A 9,774-nucleotide genomic window follows, 5' to 3' on the forward strand; every position below is an offset into this window, starting at 1 on the left:
GCTAGGCGCAGAAAGTGTGTATCAAGTATTATCAAAAGATGGTGTGTCAACCTTACCTTGGGCTTTACCCTTACCTTTCTTATTGTTTTTCTTTCCCTTAGGTTTAGGAAATATATGATTTCCCCCTGGTATAGAGGTGAATTTCAGAGTGCCTTCTCCAACATCAATGACTGCTCCCAATAGTTTCAGCAGGGATCTTCCGAGTGTGAGTTTTCCTGTTTCAACAACAAGATAATCAATGGATATTGTTCTTCCAAGAATGGTTGTATGCACACCTACGGCTATTCCTTTAGGAATTATAGTAGAGTTATCAATGAGAGTTATTTCTTCTCCTCCTTCATCAATTCCCCAAAGTTTCAAAGATTTATAAATACTTTCAGGCATAAGGCAAAATTCATACATAATATCACAGTAGGCATGGAGAGTTCGATCACCGATAACAATTTTAACAAGCAGGATCCCACAATGAGAGTTTAGAGTTCACTAAAACTTGTTCAAGACGATTACGAACGTGGCAGTAGTTATCATCCAAGCGAGATGTACTTATCTCGAGATTGTTTAATCTACTATATATGCTAGTGAGGGCTGAATCAAAGTTATTAGCTGAATCATGTGATGCAACCAACTTCTTTATGGAATTAAAAGCTTGATCCCCATTGCAATGAAGGAAATCTCCTCCCACTAAAGTATCCAAAGCATATCTATAACGAACCATAAGATCAAAATAAAAATTACTAAGGAGCAAACTTAGAGTCATTTGAGGTTCAGTTTTACGATAAGAAGTAAAAATTCTAGACCAGGCATCCTTAAAACTCTCCTCATCCCCTTGTTTAAAAGTGAAGACTAATTCTTCAGGCGAAGAAGTAACAGGTTCAGAGCTAGACATGGTAACAAAAGTAACTAATTTTTTTTGTATTTTTAATATAGAGTGCAAGACAATAAATAAAGCAAACTAGATAAAGTAAATGCAAGTAACTAATTTTTTTGTGTTTTTGATATAGCAAACAAGATAGCAAATAAAGTAAAACTAGCAACTAATTTTTTTGTATTTTGATTTAGTGCAGCAAACAAAGTAGTAAATAAAACTAAGCAAGACAAAAACAAAGTAAAGAGATTGAGAAGTGGAGACTCCCCTTGCAGCGTGTCTTGATCTCCCCGGCAACGGCGCCAGAAATTTAGCTTGATGACGCGTAAAGCACACGCTCATTGGGAACCCCAAGTGGAAGGTGTGATGCGTACAGCAGCAAGTTTCCCTCAGTAAGAAACCAAGGTTTATCGAACCAGTAGGAGTCAAGAAACACGTTGAAGGTTGATGGCGGCGGGATGTAGTGCGGCGCAACACCAGGGATTCCGGCGCCAACGTGGAACCTGCACAACACAACCAAAGTACTTTGCCCCAACGAAACAGTGAGGTTGTCAATCTCACCGGCTTGCTGTAACAAAGGATTAACCGTATTGTGTGGAAGATGATTGTTTACGGAAAACAGTAAAACAAGTATTGCGATGAGATTGTATTTCGAGTAAAGAGAATTGGACCGGGGTCCACAGTTCACTAGAGGTGTCTCTCCCATAAGACAAACGAGCATGTTGGGTGAACAAATTACGGTTGGGCAATTGACAAATAAAGAGAGCATGACCATGCACATACATATCATGATGAGTATAGTGAGATTTAATTGGGCATTACGACAAAGTACATAGACCGCCATCCAACCGCATCTATGCCTAAAAAGTCCACCTTCAGGTTATCATCCGAACCCCTCCAGTATTAAGTTGCAAAGCAACAGACAATTGCATTAAGTATGGTGTGTAATGTAATCAACAACTACATCCTTAGACATAGCATCAATGTTTTATCCCTAGTGGCAACAAGCACAACACAACCTTAGAACTTTTCGTCACTCGTCCTGGTGTCAATGCGAGCATGAACCCACTATCGAGCATAAGTACTCCCTCTTGGAGTTACAAGCATCTACTTGGCCGAGCATCTACTAGTAACGGAAAGCATGCAAGATCATAAACAACACATAGATATAACTTTGATAATCAACATAACAAGTATTCTCTATTCATCGGATCCCAACAAACGCAACATATAGAATTACGGATAGATGATCTTGATCATGTTAGGCAGCTCACAAGATCCGACAATGATAGCACAATGGGGAGAAGACAACCATCTAGCTACTGCTATGGACCCATAGTCCAGGGGTAGACTACTCACTCATCACACCGGAGGCGACCATGGCGGCGTAGAGTCCTCCGGGAGATGATTCCCCTCTCCGGCAGGGTGCCGGAGGCGATCTCCGGATCCCCCGAGATGGGATCGGCGTTGGCGGCGTCTCCGGAAGGTTTTCCGTATCGTGGCTCTCGGTATCGGGGGTTTCGTCACGGAGGCTTTAAGTAGGCGGAAGGGCAAGTCGAGGAGGGGCACAGGGGCCCCAGATGACAGGGCGGCGCGGCCAAGGGGGGGGCCGCGCCGCCCTAGGGTTTGGGCACCCTGTGGCCCCACTTCGTTTCGTCTTCGGACTTCTGGAAGCTTCGTGGAAAAATAGGCCCCTGGGCGTTGATTTCGTCCAATTCCGGGAATATTTCCTTACTAGGATTTCGAAACCAAAAACAGCAGAAAACAAGAATCGGCACTTCGGCATCTTGTTAATAGGTTAGTTCCAGAAAATGCACGAATATGACATAAAGTGTGCATAAAACATGTAGATAACATCAATAATGTGGCATGGAACATAAGAAATTATCGATACGTCGGAGACGTATCAAGAACCCGCATTCGACCAACGCCTTGGTCAACACCCACTCTCCGGCTTCGGGGCACCGGGATCAAGGCACTCGGAACCGTTCGCCAGGATCTGGGTTGAAGGAAACCTTCCGCCTCGAGGTTGCGGAGTTCACTCTCTGTGGTGGTGCAGGGCCACCATTGCCCCTTGACCTTGCCTTCGCGAGATCAGGCCTTTGACTTCTTGGTGGTGACCTCTTCCACGTTCTTCTCCATTTGTTTGGATCCGGCCAGGTCCTCCGGATTGGCCGATGTCCCTTCAATGTTTTTGCCGGTACCCTTAGAGGGATCCAGCTGAATAGGGCTGAACGGTGGAGGGGCGGAGGAGATGGGCGTTGCTGAGATCGATTCCGTCTGAGAAGGAGGCGGAGTCCAGGAAGACATCTACAGAATGCGAGTACACTAAATTTAGCCGGAACTATTACTACACCCTAGTCATCCCTACCGACACCGGTGAAAAATCTCGAGGTTGAAGGACCTACCGGAATGGATTCCGCGGTGGTCGGAGATGCCGGCGGTGAGGTGTTTGCTGCGGTGGCTCGTCGGACATAAGAACTTGATAAACTCAGTGCGTCGGCGCTAGCTCCGGAAAACTTCCGGTGGACTCTGGCACAGCGGAGGACTGAAGCTCAGTGGCGGCGCTGGACGGAGAGGTGAAATGGCGGGTGACTGATTAGGAGTGTGCGGTGAGATATTTATAGGCGCGGGATGAGATTCGTGCTCTGCATCCTGTGGTCGGAACGCAAGTGTCGTGCCGTTGGATGGTTGACACGTGTCGAAAACCTTAGCGGTAAAAATGGCTAAAGATAAGTTACCGGTCAAATTACCCGAAAATAGCGCCAAGATTGGCGGGACTGTTTGAACCACTCAAGGTTGCGGGTAATAATTCGGAAATGAATGGTCGTTATCTCTGCAGGGGAGTAACCCGGAGACTCGTTGTAAAATGAGGTCGATGGATGAAGTCCCGCGGGATAAGGGTTTTTTCCGGCATGAAAGCTGGAAAGGAAAAGATTCATGAAGTTGGAGTTCTTCAATTTTCCCCGTGTTACCGAGAGGATTGTCGGGAGTTAAGATGATTCAAGCAAGGCGGAAACAAGAGGTGAAACTTGGAGGACTCTGGGGGCTACTGTTGTGGGTATACTTCATGGGTGTACCATCAACAGTACCCAGATCCGGCAAGCACGGGTGGGCCACAGATTGTTTTGGTGGCGTACAACCCATCGGGCGGCCCAGTTGCTGTAGATCAAGATGGATGAAGTCCAGCCCAAGAACAAGGAGCTAGATCCATTAACCGACCCTGGAAATCAGATCCGGCCTGGCCCATCAGGGGTAGCCGGATCCAGTATGATGTTTAAGGAAAGTCAGATCCTTGACGTGCACGACAATGCAATATTCCGTAGTTAGGCAACTTGTATTCCGGCTAGGACTCTCCTTGTAAACCCTAGATCCGTGCGCCTTTATAAGCCGGACCCTGAGAGCCCTAGAGGCACAACCACAACTCATTGTAACAACGTGAAAGCGCCCAGATAATTCCAGACAAGCAGTAGTAGGCCCTGTCATCGTGCATGTGTTCCGAAGCTGGGTACATCGTGTACCACCGTCTAGAGGACTCTCCGCCCGATGGCCCCTACTTTTTCTTCCCTCCATGAGGATCCCTCCTCTGGAGTACCGTCGAATAGGCAACGACAATTCCAGTGATCCCGCCAAAATCCGCATAATATCAATTCAGAGACGCCCTCTGATACGACGTGCGCGACGAAGCACACACGTGATGCCAGAGGAATTACCACGAGCAGTAACATTACAACAGGTTTACAATAGAGCCCACAAGAAACATATATATTACAACAACGACTCCAACGAGTCAAGATACAAGTATACAATAGAAGATCCAAATCATATAGAAGATTAAATACGTCCGAGTACGGATAAGATACAGATTGGACTAAGAGTCCTGAAGATAAACAATAGCGTCCAAAACCCTGCCCAGGCCAAGCCGGAGGGTAATCTCGCTAACATCGTCTTCATCGTACCGGTCTTCATACCTTCCTGGTTATGTCTCAAAGAAGCAATAAGTACAGGTTCGTACTTAACAAAACTTCAAGACGTATAGGACTTCATCGTACCGGTCTTCATCAACCAGTCGTCTTTTGTACTTGAGGCATGCATGGGACTTAGAGGACACAAGAGGACGTCATAGGCAATATGGTGGGGTTAAGCAGCAGCGTGCAAGCACTAAAAACCTATAGAGACACTCTACAACATTCGTCTATCAGAGAAGGTGAGAGAACGCACAACTAACAGTTCTATACTCTGCAAACATAACCCATCCAATGTGTTCCCCCCTTCGCAAAGGAAGTACTTACAAAGGCACTCACACGGTTGATAAGTTTTAACCATTTATTATTAGAGTTGTGATAACTTACTACACAAGTTATCATGATTGAAGCAAGAGGTGCAAGTTGTCTATGGTCGAGTCATACAGCTCCAAGTCGTCCATAACCGCGGAGACAGCTTATCGATAAGATTGTAACCCTGCAGGGGTGCCCAAATGTGCCCACACACACGATCAATCCAACCTGGCGATGGTAAGATATCACGACTCACACTCTCCTTCACCACATTAATGTCTGGAAAGCCACCTAACTAAGTTAACCTGTATCGAAGTCCGGTCGTGCTCCAAAGCGGATTTGGCTATTTTCGAGTATGGCTAAGAGGATCAGAGCCCACTAGAGGACTCTTAACAATGCATACTGCACCTACGAGTGTGCAAGAGACAACAGGGTTACAAGGCACACAGTTTCCCCAAAAGTAACATCATATCATCTGACCATAAAGAAACGGAGCTTGCACGCCCGGGGAAACAAAACGTTACGAAATTAAATGTGGCCACTGGACAAAGCTGTAGATTCCGGCAGTGATCGAGGAAAGACCCGGTAAGCATACCCACGTGTGGTTAGAGTGCTCAGTCTCGAAACAGATAACAAGAAATCGGGTCCTAAGTTATAAAGAAACAAAAGTGAGCCGTCATAAAACGATCAGCTGACCCACCGATGACTCCGCCAAGCAACTATTAACTGATAGATCCATAAACCATGAGTCATGATTCCCCAATAGATAAGCCAATAACGAAAACGGTAACGAGATATAAACAACACTAGCATGCACTACGACTCGCAAGGCAGACCCGATAACCAACCAATAGTTGTATGAGGGAAGTGGAGGCAATATGAGCTGCTTGAGGTAACAAGTGGATATGACACGTGACAAGAACGCAACTAAAGTATAGCATACGGGAGAAGGCAAAATAAAATAGGTGAGCGACTCCTGCAGAGATAGTAGTTTAGGAAATGCTTGCCTGTTAAAGATGGTCGAGGAACATCCGAAGCTCTTGTCGTAGCTCTCATCAACTCAACGGCCTCTCCGGGAAGAAGCAAATTGCTACAACAAACAATGGGTGCACCACTTACTACCACGAAAGAAGAATCGGCATGATCATGATATGCATGACATGGCAAAGATGATACGATGCAATTTATCCAATTTAAGCAGGATCGGAAACACAACACACAATTATTAGATTCAAGTTGTGTTTCTACCCTCATTTTAAATGTTGATTAGCATGGCAAGACAAGGCATAGGTGGATAAATTATTATATTCAAGTTGTGTTTCTACATAAAATTAAATGGAACCGGGACGAAATATTACTCCCGCACAATTCCACATTTAACATTAAGTGATTCACTATTTACCCGAACCCACGTATGCGGTGCAATGCGCATGATGATATGATAAGTGCAACAAGTTAGATGATACATTTATAAAATAGCATTGGTTAAGGTTGAGGTTTCACGGTATCGGAACAAAGGATCGCCGGATTCAGGTTCGGAGAGGAAGAAAAAGAAACCGGGGTCTTCGCCTTCGGATCCAGGAAGTAGAACTTGCATTTTGGTTGACGTATGTCTTCGGGTTCACAGCGTTGTTGCAGTACCACCTCACCACAAAATCATCACTTCACACATAGCCCCACGGCGGCACCAACACCATCACAACTTCAACAGGAACACCACCACTTCGCACGAGCACCAACATGAGGCGTTGGCTAGGTAGCAGCAGGCAAGCACCGTGCATCACTATCAGATCAGGAAGCTGCAAGGCGCGAGCACACGTGAGAAGGGCCGAGCTGCAGGTCGTGGACGAGCAGAAACGCACGCGGAGGAGCTCGAGGTGCGGGGCGACCCTGGTCGATGAGGAGGGGGCCGGGCAGCGGCTGGTGGTGAGGGGGAAAGACGCAGACGCGCAGGGTCGGGGACGACCTTGTTGCGGAGGTCGACGACGAGCGGCGGTAGTAGGGGCGTCGCGCAAGGAGGAGGAGGTGAGGCCGGGGAGGGCACGGCGCGTGCTTGCAGCGCGCGCAAGGAGAGCAGGGCGGCGGCGCGTGGACTCGCGGTGGAGGTGCTGCAACTGGTGGCGGCGACGCGCTCGCGGGAGGTGGAGGCAGGACGACGAGGGATGCAGAGGCGAGGCGGGGTCGCGGAACCGTTCCAGGAGGGAGGCTCGGGTTGGGCCTGATGGGCTTGTCATGGCCGGTTGGCTAGGATGGGGACTTGGGTCGCCGGCTGGGCTTCTTGGCCTGGCCGGTTGGGAGGCTGTCTGTCCCCATTTTTTATTATTTTAAAACTGTTTTCCTGTTTTATTTCAAAACCATTTTCAAACAGTTTCTATACCAGAAAATAAAGCAGGAAAAATAGAATAGAATTTTGGGACAAGAAGGAGAGAATAATTTTGGCAATTAAAATAAAGTTTAATAAAATAATTTAGGGTTCAAAATATGCATGATGACATGATGATGCACAAAACGAAAACAACGACGAATCTAATAGGGGTATGATCCTGGGCCGTTACAGACCTTCACCTTCAACCTGCAGAACGTGTCGACGACATGCTGCGACTGCCACATCTCCCCGGGTCGGCCTGAAGTTGTTAGTTGTGGACGGGAAGTCGTTGAATGGGTCAAGAAGACCACATCTGTCTCGGATACCAAGAAGAAAGATGAACTGCCGATGAATCTCGTTGACGACCCAAAGATCCTCACAACTAGAAGAAGTCATTGAAGAAGTCATCATCTGTGTCTTTCAAGATACAGATGGATTCAGTGATGCTGTATGAGTTGCTAGGGGAGTACTTCCTATTGCAGTCTGGGAGAGAACACCTCAGAAAGGAATCCTCTGCTGTGTCTAATATGTTACTTGAATATCCCGCTGACGTCTCCAGTTGTTCTGAAGATTGCACTGATGCTCCCCCGATGAACCAAATAATAGATATGAAAGGAAAAGGGACATTGATGACAGAGCCTGAGTGCACATCACAGGTTAGGAGAAGCTCTAGGAGCAATAAGTATGATGGATTTAACCACAAGAATCTGTCTGAAGCAAGAGCTGTAAAATCCAAAGTGAAACAGAGGAAAATAACAACTGTCAAGCAGAAGATTCAGAAAACTAAAAAGCTGCCCCAGAATGCTATTACTCAGCTTGATCACTCCAGATTCGATGCCACGCCAATCCATGTACTCCAGGCCATTGGAGTAAACGTGTGTGGTGTGCCTCCTGAAGAACTTGCTGAAGGACTTTTACTTGCTCCACCTCTGACTGACGATCATACTGCTGCACTGGAGGCAAGCAAGACCAAGGGCCCTACATAGGCAGAGCTTTTCTATTAATATTATCTGTAATAAATAGGAATTTCCTGAAAAAATGGATTGTATTATGTTGGAATATTCGTGGGCTTAATGCCAAACCTAAGCTTGCTCTTTTTGAATGCTATAAAAGTTAGTGGTTGTGACGTTATATGTCTGCAAGAAACAAAAAAGGAGCATTTTGATTTGTAGTTTATCAAATCTTGTTGTCCCTCTTGCTTTGATGAGTTTGTTTATGTCCCCTCTGTTGGAGCATCTGGAGGATTAATCATCATATGGAAAAGTTCTGTATTTTCTGGGATTGTTATGCACTGTGAATCTTTTGCATTATCTGTGTATTTTACCTCCACACAATCATCCAAGTCTTGGACTCTAATTAATATTTATGGACCTTGCCAAGGGGAACAAAGAGATAAATTTGTCCAATGGCTATATGAACTCAATATCCCTGCTGATGAGGATTGGCTTATTGTTGGTGATTTTAATTTTATTAGGTCACCAAGCAACATAAACAAGCCTGGAGGAAATGTTAATGATATTCTCACTTTCAATGACATTATTCGTTCCCAAAATCTCACTGAGCTTCCTATCAAAGGGAGGAAATATACATGGAGCAACATGCAAGATGACCCTCTGCTTGAACAATTAGACTGGTTTTTTACCTCTCCACATTGGACATCAGTATATCCTGTTACCACTGTTATTACTCAGGGTAAAATTGTACGATAACGTTGCATAGAAAACAAAAATTTTCCTACCGCGAACACGCAATCCAAGCCAAGATGCAATCTAGAAGATGGTAGCAACGAGGGGGTATCGAGTCTCACCCTTGAAGAGATTCCAAAGCCTACAAGATGAGGCTCTTGTTGCTGCGGTAGACGTTCACTTGCCGCTTGCAAAAGCGCGTAGAAGATCTTGATCACGATCGCTTCCGGCGCCACGAACGGGCAGCACCTCCGTACTTGGTCACACGTTCGGTTGTTGATGAAGACGACGTCCACCTCCCCGTTCCAGCGGGCAGCGAAAGTAGTAGCTCCTCTTGAATCCGGCAGCACGACGGCGTGGTGTCGGTGTCGATGGAGATCTCCGGCGGAGCTTCGCTAAGCATATGCGAGAGAAGTAGTGGAGGAGGGGTGCTAGGGTTTGGGGAGAGGGGTGCCTTGGGCGCCGGCCACAAAGGGGGGCAGCCAAGGTTGGAGGCAAGAGTGGCCGGCCACCCTCCCCTTGTCCCTCATTATATAGGTGGAAGCCCCAAGAGTTGTAGTCCAAGTCTTCGAATAAGACCCC

The sequence above is a fragment of the Lolium rigidum genome, chromosome 2 (genome assembly GCF_022539505.1).
Source record: "Lolium rigidum isolate FL_2022 chromosome 2, APGP_CSIRO_Lrig_0.1, whole genome shotgun sequence".
Taxonomy (NCBI): domain Eukaryota; kingdom Viridiplantae; phylum Streptophyta; class Magnoliopsida; order Poales; family Poaceae; genus Lolium; species Lolium rigidum.